This window comes from Odocoileus virginianus, chromosome 24 (genome assembly GCF_023699985.2).
Source record: "Odocoileus virginianus isolate 20LAN1187 ecotype Illinois chromosome 24, Ovbor_1.2, whole genome shotgun sequence".
In the NCBI taxonomy this organism is placed as follows: Eukaryota; Metazoa; Chordata; class Mammalia; order Artiodactyla; family Cervidae; genus Odocoileus; species Odocoileus virginianus.
In genome coordinates this window covers 28,108,296-28,129,150 of record NC_069697.1, presented here as the reverse complement: position 1 = coordinate 28,129,150, position 20,855 = coordinate 28,108,296, and the positions used below count along the sequence as shown (strand labels likewise).

General features: G+C 41.8%; 1 protein-coding gene and 1 pseudogene across 3 annotated transcripts in view; one reads left to right on the top strand and one right to left on the bottom strand.

The window, feature by feature from the left end:
• SPATS2 (spermatogenesis associated serine rich 2) overlaps positions 1-20,855 on the top strand; it is a 159,771-nt gene that overhangs the window by 770 nt on the left and 138,146 nt on the right. Inside the window, exon 1 of one of the 3 annotated variants that reach the window (XM_070454479.1) lies at positions 12-115. The exons of the other annotated variants lie outside the window; for them this stretch is intronic. The gene's annotated coding sequence lies outside the window, so the exon portion shown is untranslated. Of the gene's footprint in view, positions 1-11; positions 116-20,855 lie in introns of those variants that run through there. 3 annotated transcript variants of the gene reach the window in all.
• LOC139030942 (transmembrane protein 79 pseudogene) lies at positions 7,682-9,780 on the bottom strand (annotated as a pseudogene).

Genomic DNA, 20,855 nt, shown 5'->3' with positions numbered 1-20,855 from the left:
GATGTGAGCGTGTGTGGGGTACTGGGTTTTAAGAAACAACGAGAGGTCGAAAGGAATGAAAGAATCGATCATTTGGTATGAGAAGTACAATGAACTGGAAATTCATCGGAAATGCGTAAGGTCATCTGCGTGGGTGTCCGAGATCCTTAGGATTTGGGGGGCAAAGTGGGATTTGAAAATAAGAAAGAGGAGGGCATTCTTGGAATTGGGGGCGGGGGCGGGAAACGGGACGGAAAATATAGCCAAGAGGGGCAGACACATAAAATAGATGTGGTTTGGGTTTGAATTAAAGCAGAAGAGTAAGTCCAGTTAGAGAGTATAGGTTAGGTGGACTGGAGTGGCATTTTTCTAATTCATCCAGGATGACTGGGTTCTTTTAGAAGGTGGATTTTTCTCTGGCATGTCCCTCTGCTAAGGAGTACAAGCTGCTCTTTTAATAATTTGGTTATTTATAGTTCATTTCATTGATAAAGCATTCCTGTAATATTTATTTCTCTTCTCTATGTAATTTACCTGCGGTTAATGAAGCAGGAGAGGACAGGTCACTAGAAACAGGCATCTTGCTTTGAGTTTGGTTATTGATAATGCAGAGTTTAGGGTGTTTGGAGGAGAACCAAGAGTTAGTTTGTTCATTGAAAGGTGATGAACAGCCTTGATAAAGATCTGAGTTATCTGTACTTTGTTAGAATTATGGTTTCTCACTGAGAAATGATCATGTACCATCTGCTACTGGTTTGATGATTGTGAGAGTTTGGTTTTGTCACCAGAAATTCCTGATGCTGATTTCAAATTATCAGGCTATTTTGTACCTTCCAGTTTGAATTCAGGTGATCTGAAAATATTGTGGGGAAGTATTTCAGGGGTTATGTATGATCTTAGCATTTCCTTGATACTTGGATTTCCAGACCAAATTTTGGATGATACTAGATACCAGATTGCATATTTTGAAATTGTAGTTACCATTATGTATTCATAAATAGTCCATATTAAGCCTTTTATTTTGAGGCATTAAGTTTTGCTGACTCATCTAAGATTTCTGGGAATTTTTCAGTTTATATTTCTCAGCTTGGCCTCAGATAGTAGCATTAGGCTATTTTATAAAGGTCCAAAAAGAATGATCTAAATTGTCACTTTTCTTCTGTTATAAAAACTGAACAAAGCAAGAAATGAGTGCAGTTTCCTCATTAGTGATAATGAAGTGCTAAGATTGGTTTCCACGTATCATCTCATTTAATTTAATCCTCATAATCATTTCCTGTTTTATAAATTCAGAGATTAACTTAATAAGGTCACAAAACTAGTAGTGAATAAAACTGAATTCATACCCACTCTGTTTGGACACTTCTTTAAGTGTTCCATGTTGTCTACCTGCTTTTTCCTTCTGATCCTGGTTGTATAAACAGCATGAATTGGTTGAAACCTGGGTCTGGTACAGTGATCTAGACAAAGATTGAGTTGATGAGCTACATCTGTAGAGTTTATTGAAGGTTTATTGTCCCTGTGATTTAACAAATCTTCTGGGATCCAGATAATAGGCAAAAATGTCCTCTTGCTAAGGATTTGTCCTGTGAGCACACTTAATTTTCTGTTTAGTCTAGTGTACTGCTGAAGTACTGTGCATACGTGGCACTCCTCCTTGTGGAAGTCAAGACAGCCAGTTGTGGAGCCAAAGCCAATTAACTCTGGAAAACAATTGAAAACTGCTGAATGCTCAAGTGCCCTCCAAGCACCTGTTGAGTCCACAGTTGGTACTGGCATTATCTCTAAATATAGACAGGATCCTCTTAGAAACCAGGAGTAAAACTACTAGAACAGAGAGACACAGCTGGGGCCTGAGGGAGGAGCCAGAGGTTAATGGCCGAAACATCAGCATAGCCTGTGGAGGCTGATCAGGAGCAGGAAAGGCTACAGATACTAGTGAATTGCAGGAGATGAGGAAATTTTTATTTGTTGAGCAGTTAGGTATTCTAGGGACTGACTGAACTCAGTGTGTTTTATATATGTTACTTTATTAGATCTTCAAATAATCCTATAAGGTAAGCATTATCCTCATCTTTTAAATGAGGCTTGGAAAAGGTTAAGTAACTTTGTAATGATGGTGAAAGAAGTTTATATTTTTACTATTATATTGCTGCTTGCAGTTTCCATTGTAGAGGCACCATATTAAAACTGGAAAATTAAAGTCAGTCTTTAGGATCCACTATGCTGCTTTGTTAGAAGTAAAACTGATTGTCTTGCTGCTTACATTGGAGACTGGAAGGTAAAGCTTATATTTTTCTGATTTAAATATTGGGAAGGGGAGCCCATTCATTATTTAACAAATGTCCTATAGAATGTAGTTCACCTTCTAACATATCTTCCTATCATATGCCAGTGATATGATACCGATATATAAATCTGTAGTGTATGAAAATGCCATGTCCATCCCTCCTCTTCTGAGGTCTTGACTTTCAGGCAGGTCATCTAGGCTCGGAGGATGACAGGGAAGCATGCCTGTTGCAGACTCTTACTACTTTTCTTGATGTTTTTGCCTCAAAGATTTGATCATCATTCTTGCTTGGTTACTTTAAAAAAATTGTGGTAAATACGTAACATCATTTAAACCACTTTTTCAAGTGTACAGTTCAGTGGCATTAAATCCATTCATACTGCTGTGAAACCATCACCACCATCCAACTCCAGAACATTCTTATTATCCCAAACCAAAATTCCTGTTAAAGAATGACTCCTCATTCTTCTTTTTCCCCAGCTCCTGGCAATCACTATTGCACTTTTCTGTCTCTAGGAATATGATTATTCTAGGTACCGCACATAAGTGGAAGTATATAGTATTTGTCCATTTGTGTCTGGCTTATTTCACTTAGCACATTGTCTTCAAGGTTCATCAGTGTTTTATCCTTGTCAGAAGTCCACTCCTTTTTAGAACTGAGTAATATTCCATCATATTATGCATATACCACATTTCATTGATTCATTCATCTATAACTGGACACAGGTTGATTCCACCTTTTGGCTATTGTGAGTAATGCTGCTGTGAACATTAGTGTACAAATACCTGTTCAATATCTGTTCATACGATTATCCTATGTTTAAGTTTTTGTGGCAGTTTGGTTACTTTTTTATATATAATTTTATTTATTTTTGGCAGTGCAGGGTCTTCGTTGCTGCATGGGCTTTTCTCTGGTTGCACGGATCAGGGGCTACTCTCTAGTTGCAGTGTTGGGGCTTCTCATTGGGGCTTTTGTTGTGGAACAGACTCTAGGCATGTGAACTTCAGTAGATGTAGCACCTGGGCTCAGTAGTTGTGGCTCCTGAGCTCAAGACCACAGGCTCAGTAGTTGTGGCTGACGGGCTTTGTTGCTCCAAGGCATATGGGATCGTCCCTGACCAGGGATAGAACCGTATTTCCTGCATTGGCAGGTGGATTTTTTACCTTCCCTGAGCATCCAGGGAAGCCCTGAAGGTAGTACTTGACCTTATGTTTGAGGGCTGTGGTTTTCTCTACTGACTTTTTCTGTCCAGTTTGCAGGACACTTGCACAGGAAATGATTTGTCCAGTTTTTATGGCTCTCTCTTAGCTTCTGTCTAATTATATATATGTATCAAGACATCTAGCAAGCACCTTAAAATAGAGTTCAAGTTAGCAATAAAAGTACTTTTGAAAATCTTGTAGGAGCGTTAGTTGATGAAGAAAATAGCAGTTTCTGTTTTAGAGTATGAAATGTATCCAGTGTGGAAGGGACCATTTGTTATACACAGATTTTTCCAGTCATACCTATAACTGTGGATGATCATCTTAAGAATCTTATTTGTGTATATATTTGAAAAGTCTGGTTCTTCCCTGGTGGTCCAATGGCTAAGACTCCACACTCCCAATGCTGGGGACCCAGGTTTGACCCCTGGTCAGGGAACTAGATCCCACATACTGCAGCTAAGAGCTCACATGCCATAGCTAAAGATGCCGTGTGCTGCAACCTGGTGCAGCCAAAATAAAAATAAATATTGAAAAAGAAAAATGTGTCAGTAGTGTAGATCATCTTCAGTTCACTTTGCTGCCTTTGGTTGAAAAATTTAGGGTGCTTTTTTCATTTCAGGATATTTTATATGTATGTTGTTGTTGTTCAGTCACTCAGTCGTGTCCAACTCTCTGCGACCCCATGGACTGCAGCACGCCAGGTTTCCCTGTCCTTCACCATCTCCCGGCGTTTGCTCAAACTCGTGTCCATTGAGTCAGTGATGCCATCTCATCCTCTGTCACCTCCTTCTCCTCCTGCCCTCAGTCTTTCCCAGCATCAGAATCTTTCCCAATGAGTTGGCTCTTCGCATCAGGTGGCCAAAGTATTGGAGCTTCAGCATCAGTCCTTTCAATGAATATTCAGGATTGATTTCCTTTAGGATTGACTGGTTTGATCTTGCTGTCCAAGGGACATGTATGAGCTGCTGGTTATTGCTTACCTTCTATATCCTTTATTAATTGAAAAGAGTTTGAGTGCCTACTATATGCTTTAAATATTTCAGGAAGGTAGCTGTAATACAGGAAGTACTGTTTGAGTCGATTTTCTCTCCCTCCCTTTATATATTTGAGAGAGACAGAGTTGTCACATAGTACCAAATATAGTAGATTGAAATAGCTGCAGGCTGACAGTGAACTGTTTCTTAGGATGGGTCTAACCTCCAATTTCATTTTTTCTAATTGTCACAAGGAGGTTAATTATGCCTGTATCTTGCTTCTTGAGATTATTGGGTTACAAAGGGACTTCAGGCTTACATGCCATTTTCTGGGAGCCTCTTTCGGAATCTTAGTGAGTTTATACTTACCTTGGATGTGGTGTGTTGGTTCTGAAATATCTCCAAAAGATTTAAAGTTTTGGATATTAACTTTAAATATCCAAACACTTTATCTTTAGGTTGCTGGATATAAGGATTGGCCAGAGGCCAGCATTTACTCTTCATGTTTAGATTTACCATGTGGTTGATTGTGGTGGGTTGCTGAAATATACATGTATCTTCTGCACTGACTCTGCAGCAGCCCTAGGCCTTAAAGTATTCTGTAGGATCTGAGAACATAACCACCAGCTTAAGGCCTCTGCAGTCATTGTCCTATGACTAATTTGTGGTTAGGAGTTACACAGCGATTCTTACTAGTGCAAACCCTAAATAACAACCTTGGATTGTTGGTTAGGATTTTTTTATATTACTTAATTAGCAAAATGACATGATTACTAGTTTTGGAGTGTGTGTTTGTGTCTGTGTGTTCTTTAGAGTTGGTTAAAGGGTGTTGGGATTGAGGAGAAGGTGGTTTGTGATGAAGCCATTATATGATTATAGATGGGTCATGTTAGATAAATGAAGATATCTTTTGTACTTGAAGATACTGCCAATGATGTTACTTCTTATTGACCTGTATAAAGCTGGAAAGACCTGTTTGTAAAACCTACAGTCTTTCCTCTCTTGAATACATGTAATCTGTCCAGTAGCAAATGATTTGCTTCTGTTTAAGGTTACCATCAGTAGTAGAGCAATGCCTGTGTGCTCAGTCACTAAGTTGTGTCCAACTGTTTGCAACTCCATGAACTGCAGCCCACCAGCCCTCTTTCCATGGGGTTTTCCAGGTAAGAATACTGGAGTGGGTAACCATTTCCTCCTCCAGGGGATCTTCCTGACCCAGGGATCGAACCCTCGTCTCCTGCATCGGCAGGCAAGTTCTTTACCACTGAGCCAGCTGGAAAGCCCAGTAGAGCAGTACTTTAAATTATCTACTTAGTCTCTGATTACAACATGCAGTGTGGTCAGCCCACTGCTGGCTCTTCTTGGTATTTTCTACTGACATTGATTAAAAATGTGCACTAGTGTGTGGTGGAAGTGACTCTCTGCTGACTTTGGTTAATAACCTCTTATATCTTTATATAAAGTAAATTGCCATCATAACCTACCTGCATGTCCTGCACAAGCTTTCAGGATAAGGATCTCATCATCAGAGCTCCCTCACATTTGATGGGAACAGTGAAGCTTATTTATAACTATGATGGAATGACTGGAAATTAAGGTGTTATAGGACCTCAGTGGTCCTATAAGGTGGTACTATGGTACAGAACCACCAAAGACTGAGTCAACCATTTAACTCAGATGCAAACTTGATGTTTTGTTACATCTTACCAGTCAGTATACACTTGGTTTCTTGAGAAGACTATCTAATTTCTTTGTTAAGTTGACAGTACTTTAAACAGAGCTTTGTTGGGTAATCATTTTCACCTCTTTCACTATTCAAAGCTTATATTTTATAGAGGTATTTTTTTGTTTTTAATTTTTTGGCCATGCCACAAGGCTTTCAGGATCATAGTTCCCTGACCAGGGCTTGAACTCCAGCCCTAGCAGTGAAAGTTTAGTTAACTGCCAAGGAATTCCTTGAAGATCTTTTAAAAGTTGTTTGACATTTGTCATTTGTCTGCCAGCCCATAATGTTATGATGATGCATTAAGTTAGACTACGCAATATTGTTATGTGATGTTATTCTCCTGTTACAGTGAGTGAAGCTTACTCTCTAGTTGCGATGCACGTGCTTCTTGTTGCAGTGGCTTCTCCTGTTGTGGAGCACAGGCTCTAAGGCACGTGAACTTGCGTAGTTGTGGTGCACAGGCTTAGTTGCCCTGTGGCATGTGGAAGCTTCCCAGATTGGGGATCCAACCCATGTCCCCTGCATTGGCAGGCAGATTCTTAACTACTGGACCACCAGGAAAGTCCCTGGCATAAAATTTTATTTGATGGGGAGATGGGCTGTGAAGGTCCTACTTTCTATCAACATTAAAAAAAAAGAGCAGAAATCTGGCTCTGAATCTCTGCTGTTCTGTCTAGTACTCCCTCTGTGGATTTGGTCAAGTAATTTTTCTTTCTTTTTTTTTGGTGTTAATCGTTTATTATTACATACGCATTCAGACGGTGTTAACATCAACCACCATGCCTTCCAACCACTCCCAGCCACCACGTGTGTGGGCACGCACACACACACACACACACACACACACACACACACACACACCTCTTAGGAAGCAGGTTTCCCTGTCTGCGCCTCTTCCCACAGGAGAGGTATGACTGGGCACTTTGGAGGTGCAAAGTTACAGGGACCTAAAGGGTTGGAAGACAGGAGTCAGCCACTCTGGGCTAGAGCAGCTGTAACGGACTTGGCTGAGGCTAAAGGGCCTACGAAGGCCAGTCATGGAGGGTCCTGAACCCAGGTCCCCAGAAGGTTTTTCACCAAATAGGAAAGTCCTATTTGATCTGATGCCCAGCCTTTACCTAAGGCATAGGCATGTTTCCAGTCTCTTGGAAGCCCTCTGCTTAGACACCCAGCACAGAAATGGTCAGAGATTTGGCTATGCTCTACTGGCTGCCTCTGGCCGGAGGCTGCAGAGTGGGGAGCAGAGTCCAGCCTTTGTGGGCCCTGTGGCAGTGGTCAGAGGCTGCTAAGGAAGGAACCATGCCTCTGCCCCTGCTCCCGTGTCCTCAGCATTCTTAAGGAACACGGCTGTCCACCTCTTTCCCTGAAAGACTGTTTAAGTCCCTCCCACATAATTGTCCCAGGCTCCTAAGGTGAAGGGGAGCACCCCAGGCTCTGATTGGATGGCACCCTTGTTGGGGCAGTAGGTGGGTTCATCCCGCCCAGGAACAGAGGGGGCGGGGCAGCTCAGCCCCGGGAGCGGGGCCTGTAGTCTGAGGCTGAGCAGGCATGGTCAGGGTAGTCCAGGCGGCTCTCAGAGGCAGTGAGCATGCGTTCAGGTTCCACCACGAACATGTAATAGAAATTCCACGTCAGCATGGACAGCAGGGGCAGAAACGTCAGGCTGTAGCCAAAGCTTCGGAAGGAGCGGCCCACAGTGAAGGTCAGCCAGTATATGAGCTGGAAGATGGCAGAGAGACCAGTGAGTAGAGGGAGCAGTTTGAGGGTATCTTGAGGCAGGTAGGTGGAAAGCACGGCCAGGTTGAAGAAGTAGAGGATGAAGAGCTGGACCGACTGGGCCACATACCGCCGGTGGATCTCCACCTCCCGCCGTGGCTCCCCAAAGGGTCGAAGGGCAGAAAAGCACAACAGGCTCAGCCCGTACACCAGGATCCCCAGTACAATGGGGAAGGTGGCGAAGACCCCACAGTGCAAGGTATAGATGAGGCGGGAGCTCATGGTCGGCAGGCGTAGGGCATCGAAGGGCAGGAAGGCATATGCCCCGTAGAGCAGGCAGGGGAAGAGGATGAGGGCGGCTCCCACCGAGGCCACGGCTCTCAGCACCTCTCGGCCCCCACAGCCCCCACAGCCCCCACAGGAGTGGCCAGGCGGCTTCACCACTGCTTCGGCCCACTTGCACTCCAGGGGCTCAGGGTGGGTGGCCCGGGAAGGCAGGAAGGTCCGGTGGTGCTTGCTCTCGCTGGCCTCACAGCACACAGTGAGGTCCTCCTGGGGCCGCCGCTCAATGCACTGTAGGTCGATGGGCACGAAGGCCCGGGCTGCCTTCTCGGGCAGCAGGCTGGCTTCATCTTCGGGCAACTCCTCTAGTTTGGTGGGTGGCTCTGACTCAGGGGGTTCAGGCTCAATGTTCCTCCAGCCGGGGGGATCTGGGAACAGGGCACTGGGCTGGGGGCCAGTTCCCCAAGGCAAAGTGGCAGCCTCACTTACTGTGCTGTCTAGACCATCCTCGGTCCCCTCTCTGGCTGTGGGAGACTCAGCCGAAGACCCCACTCTAGAGGACTCAGCTCCAAGGGACTCAACCCTATCTTCCCCTTCCAGCTTCCGGCCACTGGGGACCAAGGCCTGGGGTGGGCTCTTCTCCAGGGCCTCAGGCCCCTTCACTTCCAGCAGGGCCAGGGTCTCGGGTTCTGTTGTCCTGGGACCCGACTTCTCACATCTTACTTCTCACGTCTACCACAAAGTCATGTCACCTTTCCATCTGGAGAGAGGTAGAGGGTCCCCAGCGTCCGGGAAGGAGCTGCCCAGCTCTTCTGCTGGCTCTCTCAAGTAATTTTTCTGAGCCTGTTGTCTGTGTTTCTGAATCTGCACAGGATTGTCAGGACTATTGGATTTTTTTTTTTTTTTCTGAAATGAAATCCACAATGCATAAAATTAACTCTTTTAAAGTATACAGTTCAGTGGTATTTAATAAATTCACTGTGTTGTACAGTCATCACTGTATATAATTCCAGAACTGTTACATCAACCCCAGAGGAGGCCGTATACCCATTATGCAGTCTCTCCTCATTCTTCCCCCCAACCCCCCGCCCTGTCTCTGTTAACCACCAATCTCTGCAAATTTACCTGTTCTGGATATTTCAAGTAAAAGGAATCATGTAATATGTGATTTTTTGTGTCTGGCTTCTTTGATGTAACATAGTGTTTTTGAGGTTCATCCATGTTGTACTGTGTGTCAGTACTTCATTCATTTTTGTAGCTGAATACTATCCCACTGTGTAGATATATCATATTTTGTTTATCCATTTTTTCTGTTGATGGGCAGTTGTTTCATTTCTGCCTTTTGGCTGTTATGAGTAATGCTGCTTTGAACATTCATGTACCATTTTTTGTTTGAATACCTGTTTTCAATTCTTTTGGGTTTATTCCTGCGGGTGGAATTGCTGAATCACGTAGATTTCTTTTTGGGGAACTGCCATGCTGTTTTCCACAGCGGCTATATTATTTTACATTCTCAGTAAAATAAACCCAGCAGTGCACGAGGGTTCCAGTTTCTCTACATCTTTGCTGATACTTGTTATTTTCCTTTTTTCTTTGATTATAGCCATCTTTGTAGGTATGAAATGGTATTGTGAATTTTATTTGCATTTCCTTACTAATGACTGGTGATGTTTAATATGTTTTCATGCACTTATTGGTCTTTTGTGTATCTTCTTTGGAGAAATGTCTATTTAAGTCCTTTGCCTGGTTTTAAACTAGATTGTCTTTTTGTTGAGTTATGACTGTTGATTTTTAATAGCTATGTAATGCTTAGATCAGTGAGTGCACATAGTAGGCACTTAATATTATAATTATTTTTGGTACATGTGACCTGAGTTGGAAGGAAATGTTGCATAGCTTTTCCAAATAGGAGTGGACAGGCAAAAAAAAACAACTATCATTTGCTGTCAATAAAAGTTAGACTCTGGTAGTGTTGATAATTTACTTTGGATCGACGCTCCCAAATCAAGAAATTAGGGAGACATGTGCATAAAATCAGTTTATCTTTGGCAGAAATCAGTGTTTCGTTACTGTTTAGTTTGTTCCTAAGAGCTTCTTAGTCAACAGAAGAGTCCTAAATGCAGTACTTCGGTGTAATCTCAGAAATGACAAAATGATCTCAGTTTGTTTCCAAGGCAGACCATTCAGCATCACAGTAATTCAAATCTGTGCCCCAACCACTGATGCTGAAGAAGCTGAAATTAAATGGTTCTATGATGACCTACAAGACTTTCTGGAACTAACACCAAAAAAATATGTTGTTTTCATCATTAGGGATTGGAATGCAAAAGTAGGAAGTCAGGAGATACTTAGAGTAACAGTCAAGCTTGGCCTTAGAATACAAAATGAAGCAGGGCAAAGGCTTACAGTTTTGTCAATGTGTCAAGAGAACACACTGGACATAGCAAACACACTCTTCCAACAACACAAGAGATGACTCGATATATGGACATTACCAGATGGTCAATACTGAAATCAGATTGATATATCCTTTGCAGCTGAAGAAGGAGAAGCTCTATGTAGTCAGCAAAAACAAGACCTGAAGCTCATTGTGGCTCAGATCATCAGCTCCTTTTGCAAAATTCAGGCTTAAATTGACGAAAGTAGAGAAAACCGCTAGACCATTCAGGTGGTGGTGGTGGTGTTCAGTCACTCAGTCGTTTCCGACTCTTCTAACCCTGGACTGCAGACCATTCAGGTATGAACTAAATCAAATCCCTTATGATTATACAGTGGAGGTGACACATTGATTCAAGGGATTAGATCTGGTAGACAGAGTGCCTGAAGAACTGTGGATGGGAGTTTGTAACATTGTACAGGAGGTGGTGACCGAAACTATCCCTAGGAGAAAGAAATGCAAGAAGGCAAAGTGGTTGTCTGAGAGGGGCTTACAAATAGCTGAGTAAAGAAGAGAGGCTAAAGGCAAAGGAGAAAGGGAAAGATACACCCAACTGAATACAGAGTTCCAGAGAATAGCAAAGAGAGAGAAGAAAGTCTTCTTGAGGGAACCATGCAAATAAATAGAAGAAAACAATAGAATGGGGAAGACTAGAGATCTCTTCAAGAAAATTGGAGATACCAAGGGAACATTTCTTGCAAAGAGGAGCAAAATAAAAGATAGAAACAGCAAGGACCTAGCAGAAGCAGGAAAGATCAAGAAGACATGACACGAATACACAGAAGAACTGTGATCTTAATGGTCTGGAGAACCATGATGGTGTGGTCACTCACCTAGAACCAGACATCCTGGAGTGTGAAGTCAAGTGAGCCTTAGGAAGCATCACTGTGAACAGAGCTAGTGTAGGTGATGGAATTCCAGTTGAGCTATTTCAAATCTTAAAAGATGATGCTGTTAAAGTGCTGCACTCAGTATGCCAGCAAATATGAACTCAGCAGTGGCCACAGTACTGGGAAAGGTCAGTTTTCATTCCAGTCCCAAAGAAAGGCAATGCCAAAGAATGTTCAAACTACCATACAGTTGTGCTCATTGCACATGCTAGCAAGGTAATACTCAAAATCCTTCAAGCTAGGCTTCAATAGTACATGAACCAAGAACTTCCAGATGTACAAGCTGGATTTAGAAAAGGCAGAGGAACCAGAGATCAAATTGCCAACATCCACTGGATCATAGAAAAGGCAAGGGAATTCCCAAAAAAAAGTCTGCTTCTGACTACACTAAAGCTTTTGACTGTAGATCATAACAAACTGAAAAATTCTTAAAAGAGATGGGAATACCAGAGCACCTTACTTGTGTCCTCAGAAACCTGCATGTAGAACAAGAAGCAACAGTTAGAACCAAAGGTGGAACAATGGACTGGTTCAGAATTGAGAAAGGAGTACAAGGTAGTATATTGTCGTTCCACTTATTTTCACCCCGCCTATTTAATTTATATGCAGAACTTGCGCATGCCTGCCAAGTCACTTCAGTTGTGTCCAACTCTTTGCAACCTATGGACTGTAGCTCACCAGGCTCCCCTGTCCATGGGATTCTGTAGGCAAGAATACTGGAGTGGGTTGCCATGCCCTCCTGGGGATCTTCCTGACCCAGGGATTGAACCTGTGTTTCTTACATCTCTTGCATTGTAAGGCGAGTTCTTTACCACTAGTGCCACCTGGGAAGCCCATATGCAGAGTACATCATGCAAAATGCCAGGCTAAAAGACTCACAAGCTGGAATCAAGATTACCAGGAGAAATGTCAATAATCTCAGATATGCAGATGACACCACTCTTACGGCAGAAAGCAGAGAGGAACTAAAGAGCCTCTTGATGAAGATGAAAGAGAGTGAAAAGCTGGCTTAAAATTCAACATTTAAAATACTAAGATCGTGGCATCCAGTCCCATCACTTCATGGTAAATAGCTGGGGGAAAAGTAGAAACAGTGACAGATTTTATTTTGGGGGGCTCCAAAATCACTGCAGATGGTGACTGCAGCCACAAAATTAAAAGATGCTTACTCCTTGGAAGAAAAGCTATGACAAACCTAGCCAGCATATTAAAAAGCAGAAACATCACTTTGTGGACAAAGGTCTGTGTAGTCAAAGCTATGTTTTCTCCAGTAGTCATGTAGGGATGTGAGAGTTGGATCATAAAGAAGAATTGGACCAGTGCCGAAGAATTGATGCTTTTGGATTGTGGTGCTGCTGAAGACTCTTGAGAGTCCCTTGGACAGCAAGGAGATCAAACCAGTCAATCCTAAAAGAAATCAATCCTTAGTATTCATTAGAAAGACTGATGCTGAAGCTCCAGTACTTTGGCCACCTGATGTGAAGAATCAACTCATTTGAAAAGACCCTGATGCTGGAAAGATTAAGGGCAAAAGGAAAAGAATGACAGAGGATGAGACGGTTGGATGGCATCACTGACTTATGGGCATGAGTTTGAGCAAACTCTGGGAGATAGTGAAGGATCAGGAAGCCTGGTGTGCCTTAGTCCATGGGATTGCAGAGTCGGACAAGACTTGGTGACTGAACAGCAACAATTAATATAAAGCTTTGGGCTTCCCAGGTAGATCAGTGGTAAAGAACCTGCCTGCCAATGCAGGAGATGCCAGAGACATGGGTTTGATCTCTGAGTTGGGAAGATCTGTAGTAGGAAAAGGCAATGCGCTCCAGTATTCTTCCCTGAAAAATTCCATGGACAGTGTAGTCTGGTGGGCTATAGTCCATGGGACTGCAAAGAGTTGGATACGACTGAGTGACTAAACACACACACACATAAAGCATAAATGTCATCTAGTTACAGTGTGTTAGTTTTTCATTCCTGTCTGATTCTTTGCGACCCCATGGACTGTATGTAGCCCATCAGCCTCTTCTGTCTCTCTGCCCATGGAATTCTCCAAGCAAGAATACTGAAGTGGATAGCCATTCCTTTTTTCAGGGGATCTTACCAACCCCAGGATCCAACCCTTGTCTCTTGAGTCTCCTGCATTGGCAGGAGGATTCTTTATTGTTGAGCCACCGGGTAAGTTATAGCTGAGATTTAGATAATTCTTCTTCATTCTACCCTTTATAAGACATTTGTTATAAATGCTGTAATCAAAAGTTTTTGGAAACTGGGTCAGGGTATCCTACCTTTTATACTGAGTGGTATGCAGTTGGTGTATCATTGTTTTTATGCATATTGCCGCTTGGCTTTATGGGGTGGTCAAAAGAAGAAGATAGATAGAATAGGAGATAAAAATAATTATTAATTTAGAATTTTACCCTATGGTCGGGATATCCATCTAGAACCGATGAATATATTTGCCAGGTTTGTGGATAGATGTACTCATTTCATTATATCATGATGTGGAGTAGGGGTAGTTGCTTTAGGCAGAACATACTGTGTATAAGTCAAAACTTGATTATTTTCTTGAAAAAGGCAAAAGAGTGTACACTTTCAGGAAGTGGCGATTATTCAAATCTGTCCTATAGTCCCATGCTTTATTCTTTAGGCCTCATCTCTGAACCCTCCTATCTTTTGTGATGCCTCTGTGTTTTGGTCCATTACCTGAATTCCCCTGAATTCTGCCTGGAATGCCTTGTAGTAAGTCTGTTGGGAGGAACTCTTGCCTTTCTGAAGTCTTTTAGGCAAATCAAACACTTCTCTGTTGGGCTTTTAAATCTAACATACTTACAGAATAGCACTTTTATCATGTGTGCTGTGCTTAGTCAGTGATATCTGACTCTTTTTGACCCCATGGACTGGAGCCTGCTAGGCTCCTCTGTCCATAGGGATTCTCCAGGCAAGAATACTGGAGTGGGTTGCCATGCTCTCTTTGAGAGGATCTTCTTGACCCAGGGATCGAACCCAAGTCTCCCACCTTGCAGGCATATTCTTTACCGTCTGGGCCACCAGGGGAGCCCTGTACTTACAAAATGCACATTAAATTTTTAAAAATCAGTGCATCCACATGGTAAAATCGGTGCATGAACAAAATTAAAGAGTTCAGAAGTAAATGGCAAAAATAGTTTTTCCAGTTCTCTTCCCTGAAGAAAGCTGTGGGTAGTACTTCCTGGAAGTTTGTCCTTCCAGGGTTATTCTTTGCTGATATAAGAATTTTTATAGTGTGTGAAAGGCTCACTTTTTCCTTATTTTTTACTGCAGAGTAATTTATAAATATTGAAAAATTCATACACTATAGAAATATGTAGAGTGAAAGAGTTCCTTTACCTTGATCCTTAATCCTTGTCCTTCTCAGTAATAACTCTCCTCCACAGTAACATTCCTCTCTCCAGAGGTAATCCTGTTATAACCCTAGTGTGAACCTTTTCAGATTATTCTGCTTATGTTTAACATAGGTCTATAAAGTAAAATATTTTTTGTATGGTTATTTTATGATATTTTATATACTATTCTATATCTTCCTCTTAACATGTTTTGGAGATTTTTTTTCACATCAGTATGTACAGATCCATTTTATTCTTTTAACCTCTGCATGATGTTCATTCCATAATATACATATACTGTTTTTTTTTAACCATTTCCCAATTGATGGAAATATATGTATACCTATAGCTATCTCTGGAGGTATATAGATACCTGTATACATCTATCTGTTGTAGTTTCTAACAGCACTTCAGTGAATACTTAAAAAAAAAATTATTTGACTGCATCAGGTCCTAGTTGCAGCACACAGGGATCTTTCGTTGTGGTGCTGGGGCTTTTCTCTAGATGTGCCGCAGGCTCCAGAGCAAGTGGACTCAGTAGTTGTGGCCTGCGGGCTTAGTTGTCCCACAGCAAGTGGGTTCTTAGGTCCCTGACCAGGGATGGAACACATGTCCCTTGCATTGGAAAACAGATTCTTAATACTGGACCACCAGAGAATTCACAGCGAGTACTTTTTTTTTTAATAGGCCTCTTGTGGGACATATATGAGTGTTTTTCTAGGTTCTAGAAGTGGATTGCTGAGTAAAAGGGTATATTATTCTAAAAGCCTTGGTGGTGGTGGTGTTCAGTCACTCAGTCACATCTGACTCTTTGTGACCCCACGGACTGCAGCACTCCAGGCTTCCCTGTCTTTCACCGTCTCCCAGAGCTTGCTCAAACTCATGTCCATTGAGTCAGTGATGCCGTCCAACCATCTTGTCTTCTGTTGTCCCCTTCTGCTCTTTCCTCAATCTTTCGCAGCATCAGGGTCTTTTGCAGTGAGTCGGCTCTTTGCATCAGGTGGACAAAATATTGGAGCTTTAGCTTCAGCATCAGCCTTTCTAATGAATACTCAGGACTGATTTCCTTTCGAATTGACTGGTTTGATCTCCTTGCAGTCCAGTGGACTCTCAGGAGTCTTCTTCAACATCACAGTTCAAAAGCATCAATTCTTCAATGCTCAGCTTTCTTTATAGCCCAACTCTAACATCCATACATGACTACTGGAAAAACCATAACTTTGACTAGATGGATCTTTGTTGGCAAAGTAATGTCTCAGCTTTTTTTTTTTTTTAAATAATTTTATTTATTTATTTATTTTTGGCTGTGCTGGGACTTTGTTGTTACTTGGGCTTTTCTCTAGTTGCAGAAAGCGGGAGCTACTTTCTAGTTGCAGTGTGAAGGCTTCTCATTGCAGTGGTTTCTCTTGCAGAGCACAGGCTCTAGGGTGCATGGGCTTTAGTAGTTTTGGCTCCTGGGCTCTAGAGCACAGGCTCAGTAGTTGTGGCGCGCAGGCTTAGCTGCTCTGCGGCATGTGGGATCTTCCCAGATCAGGGATTGAAAGCATGTCTCCTGCAATGGTAGACGGATTCTTTACCACTGAGCCGTGAGGGAAGCCCTGTCTCAGCTTTTTAATACACTAAGTTGGTCATAGCTTTTCTTCCAAGAAACAAGTGTCTTTTAATTTTGTGGCTGCAGTCATCATCTGCAGTGATTTTGGAGCCCAAGAAAATAAAGTCTGTCACTGTTTCCATTGTTTCCCAGCTATTTGCCATGAAGTGATGGGACCGGATGCCATGATCTTAGTTTTCTGAATGGTGAGTTTTAAGCCAGCTTTTTCACCTCTTTCATCTTCATCAAGAGGCTCTTTAGTTCCTCTTTGCTTTCTGCCATAAGGGTGGTGTCATCTGCATATCTGAGGTTACTGATATTTCTCCCAGCAATCTTGATTCCAGCTTGTGCTTCATCCAGCCTGACATTTCTCATGATGTACTCTTATGCATAGAAATGCCGGGCTGGATGAAGCACAAGCTGAAATCAAGATTTCCGGGAGAAATATCAGTAAACCTCAGATACGGAGATGACACAACCCTTATGGCAGAAAGCAAAGAGGAACTAAAGAGCCTCTTGATGAAAGTGAAAGAGGAGAGTGAAAAAGCTGTCTTAAAACTCACCATTCAAAAAACTAAGATCATGGCATCCGGTCCCATCACTTCATGGAAAATAGCTGGGGAAACAACGGAAACAGTGACAGACTTTATTTTCTTGGGCTCCAAAATCACTGCAGATGATGACTGCGGCCACAAAATTAAAAGACACTTGTTTCTTGGAAGAAAAGCTATGACCAACTTAGACAGTGTATTAAAAAGCAGAGCCATTACTTGGCCAACAATGGTCCGTCTAGTCAAAGCTATGGTTTTTCCAGTAGTCCTGTATGGATGTGGGAGTTGGACTATAAAGAAAGCTGAGTGCCGAAGAATTGATTCTTTTGAACTGTGGTGTTGGAGAAGACTCTGGAGAGTCCTTTGGACTGCAAGGAGACCCAACTTGTCAATTCTAAAGGAAATCGATCCTGAATATTCATTGGGAGGACAGATGCTGAAGCTGAAACTCCAATACTTTGGCCACTTGATGCGAAGAACTGACTCATTAGAAAAGACCCTGATGCTGGGAAAGATTGAAGGGAGGAGGAGGAGAAGGGGACGACAGAAGTTGATATGGTTGGATGGCTTCACTGACTCAATGGACATGAGTTTAAGCAAGCTCTGGGAGTTGGTTATGGACAGGGAAGCCTGGCGAGCTGCAGTCCATAGGGTTGCAAAGAGTTGGACATAACTGAGCAACTGAACTGAACTCTGCATATAAGTTAAATAAGCAGGGTGACAGTATACAGCCTTGTCATACTCCTTTCCACATTTGGAACCAGTCCGTCCCATGTCCGGTTCTAACTGTTGCTTCTTGACCTGCATACAGGTTTCTCAGGAGGCAGGTAAAGTGTCTGGTGTTCCCGTCTGTTTAAGAATTTTCCACAGTTTGTTGTGATCCACACAGTCAAAGGCTTTAGTGTAGTCAATGAGTCAGAAGTAGATGTTTTTCTGGAATTCCCTTGCTTTTTCTGTGATCCAGTGGATGTTGGCAATTTTGATCTCTGGTTTCTCTGTCTTTTCTAAAGCCAGCTTGAACACCTGGAAGTTCTTGTTTCACCTACTGTTGAAGCCTAGCTTGGAAAATTTTGAGCATTACTTTGCTAGCATGTGAAATGAGTGCAGTTGTGCAATAGTTTGAACATTCTTTGGCATTGCCTTTCTTTGGGATTGGAAGAAAACTAACCTTTTCCAGTCCTGTGGCCACTGTTGAGTTTTCCAAATTTGCTGACATATTGAGTGCAGCATTTTCACAGCATCATTGTTTAGGATTTGAAATAGCTCAGCTGGAGTTCGATCACTTAACACTAGCTTAGTTCATAGTGATGTTTCCTAAGGCCCACTTGACTTGGCATTCCAGAATGTCTGACTCTAGGTGAGTGATCACACCATGATGGTTATCTGGGTCATGAAGATCTTTTTTGTATAGTTCTTCTGTGTATTCTTGCCACCTCTTCTTAATATCTTCTGCTTCTGTTAGGTCCATACCATTTCTGTCCTTTATTGTGCCCATCTTTGCATGAAATGTTCCCTTGGTATCTCTGATTTTCTTGATGATATCTCTAGTCTTTCCCATTCTATTGTTTTCCTCTATTTCTTTACATTGATCGCTGAGGAAGGCTTTCTTTTCTCTCCTTGCTATTCTTGGAATTCTGCATTCAGATGGGTATATTTTTCCTTTTCTCCTTTGCCTTTTAGCTTCTCTTCTTTTCTCAGCTATTTGCAAGGCCTCCTCAGACAACCATTTTGCCATTTTGCATTTCTTTTTCTTGGAGATGGTCTTGATATCTCCTCCTGTACAGTGTCACCAAACTCTGTCCATAGTTCTTCAGGCACTCTATCAGATCTCATCCCTTGAATATATTTGTCACTTACATTGTATAATCATAAGGGATTTGATTTAGGTCATACCTTAATGGCCTAGAAGTTTTCCCTACTTTCTTCAGTTTAAATCTGAATTTTGGAATTAGGAGTTCATGATCTGAGCCACAGTTAGCTCTTGGTCTTATTTTTGCTGACTCTATAGAGCTTCTCCATCTTTGGCTGCAAAGATTATAATTAATCTGATTTCAATATTGACCATCTGGTGATTTCCATGTGTAGAGTCATCTCTTTTGTTGTTGGAAGAGAGTGTTTGCTATGACCAGTGTGTTCTCTTGGTAAAACTCTGTGTTAGCGTTTGCCCTACTTCAATTTTATTCCAGGACCAAATTTGCCTGTTACTCCAGGTATCTCTTGACTTCATACATTCCAGTCCTCTGTGATGAAAAGGATGTCTTTTTTGCGTGTTAGTTCTAGAAGGTCTTGTAGGTCTTCATTGAACCGTTTAGCTTCTCCAGCATTACTGGTTGGGGCATAGACTTGGATTACTGTGATATTGAATGGCTTGCTTTGGAAATGAACAGAGATGATTCTGTCATTTTTGAGATTGCACCCAAGTACTGCATTTCGGACTCTTTTGTTGAATATGAGGGCTACTGCATTTCTTCTAAGGAATCTTTGCCCACATTGGTAGATATAATGGTCATCTGAATTAATTCGCCCATTCTGGTCCATTTTAGTTCACTGATTCCTAAAATGTTGGTGTTCATTGTTGCCATCTCCTGTTTGACCACTTGTAATTTACCTCGATTTATGGACCTAACATTCCAGGTTCCTATGCAATATTGTTCTTTACAGCATCGGACTTTACTTTCACCACCAGACACGTCCACAACTGGGCATTGTTTCTGCTTTGACTCACCCTCTTCATTACTTCTGGAGCTCCATGATATGTGGGATCTTCCTGGATTAGGGATTGAGCCCATATCTCCTGCATTGCCAGGAGGATTCTTTACCACTGAGCCACCAGGGACGTCCCACAGTAAATATTTTAGGGCAGTATTTTGAGGCTATGCAAATACACTGTTTCTCTTAAAAGTTCACCTGTTAATTTTAGCACTCATCAGTAGATCTTGTCTGTAGCAGTTATTACTGTGGTATCTTAATGGTTATTTTCTACTTCTCTCATTACTTCTACATTTATTAATTAGAATTTTTCTGTAAAGAAACTTGTACTTGTCCCCCACTTATTTATTTAATAATTTATTATTTACACACTGTGAACTCTTGGGTATTTATTATTCTTTGGATTATAATATTATTTACTCTGTTGCTCACTAAACTTTAAAAAATAGTAGCAGTTTGCACTGCAACCTGTAGTTGTAGATAACGAACCTACATACTTACAGTATTTGCTATTATCTGATGAAATAAGTGTTTTTGTTTTTCTTGATTTAACATGATGTTGAGTGTGCTGTATATGTTTATTGACTGTATTTCTTTGTAAAATGACTTTTTATATACTTTCCTATTTTAAAATTTGTTGTATAGAAGTTTTTTATACTCTGGATGTTAATCTTCTGTTAAATAATTTTTTTTCCTTTTAGGAAGGAATTTTTTTCTTTTTTCATCTTTATAAGAGAAATATGAATATGTGTGTGTTAGTCACTCAGTTGTGTCCGATTCTATGTGACCCCATGGACTATAGCTCACCAGGCTCCTGTGTCCATGGAATTCTCCAGGCAAACATATTGGAATGGGTTGCCATTTCCTACTCCAGGGGATCTTCCTGACCCAGGTCCCTTGCATTGCTGGCAGATTCTTTACCATGCAAGCCACTAGGGAAGATGAAATATGCTTATTGCAAAACATACATAAAGTGAAAAGTGAAAGTCTCTTGACCCTTTCTTCAGTCTCATTTCCCATACAGAGTACTTTTGTTGCCCCACAGGCTAGCAGTTTGGTATTTTATCCTTCCAGAACTTTTTCTGTATAGTTGCCAAAACATACATGTATGTGTTGTGTGTGCAGGTACACATACAAACATG